Here is a 1137-nt window from a genome sequence, read left to right as displayed (position 1 = left end):
AGCCTGCTAACTGATAGTAGCAGGATTGGGGACCAGCCTGTTAATTGCTAGTAGCAGGATTGGGGACCAGCCTGTTAATTGCTAGTAGCAGGATTGGGGACCAGCCTGTTAATTGCTAGTAGCAGGATTGGGGACCAGCCTGTTAATTGCTAGTAGCAGGATTGGGGACCAGCCTGTTAATTGCTAGGAGCAGGATTGGGGACCAGCCTGCTAACTGATAGTAGCAGGATTGGGGACCAGCCTGTTAATTGCTAGGAGCAGGATTGGGGACCAGCCTGCTAATTGCTAGTAGCAGGATTGGGGACCAGCCTGCTAATTGCTAGTAGCAGGATTGGGGACCAGCCTGCTAATTGCTAGTAGCAGGATTGGGGACCAGCCTGCTAATTGCTAGTAGCAGAAGCATCCAAATAGCATTAAAAAACTACTAAGTAACCACAAGAAATGCGTGTCACTCCCAGCGGTGAGAAACGTAACGTAAAAACACAAAATACATTCACGTGAATTTAAAAGACAACCGTATATAGCTGTGGATGTACGCGTACATACACGAAATATGATCACGTTTGTAGACATGAAAAAAGTACAAGTATATGTAAATGTGGGAGCAGATACAGCTTTTTTGTGTTAATTACAAGAAAAAAGTGACAAGGGAAATTCAGAGTTTTTATACTATTTACATACATAGAGCATATGTAATTACGGCATATTTAAGATGGTTTTAGACCAGACTCTTTAGCACCCCCCCCCCCCCGCACCTAAAAACCAAAACTAAAAAGAAAACAAAAACAAAAACGGAAAGGCGAATATCTGAATTGCACCACAATAAGCATACGTTTTATTCCTCGCACACACACACACACACACACTCACCCCCCCCCCCACACACACCCACACACACCCACACACACATACACACACCCCCCCCCCCCCCCCACACACCCACACACACACACACACACACACACACCCCCCCCCCACACACACACACCCACCCCCCCCCACACACACCCACACACACACACACACACACACACACACACACACACTCACCCCCCCCCACACACACACACATACACACACAAAACTTTTAACAAACTACATTTCCTCATTTTGTTGAACTTGTATTTTGGTCAAAAG

This window comes from Penaeus japonicus, unplaced genomic scaffold, assembly GCF_977035675.1.
Source record: "Penaeus japonicus unplaced genomic scaffold, GWHDUDI00000001_assembly GWHDUDI00000005, whole genome shotgun sequence".
Lineage (NCBI taxonomy): Eukaryota > Metazoa > Arthropoda > Malacostraca > Decapoda > Penaeidae > Penaeus > Penaeus japonicus.
Note: the sequence above shows the minus strand (reverse complement) of the source record.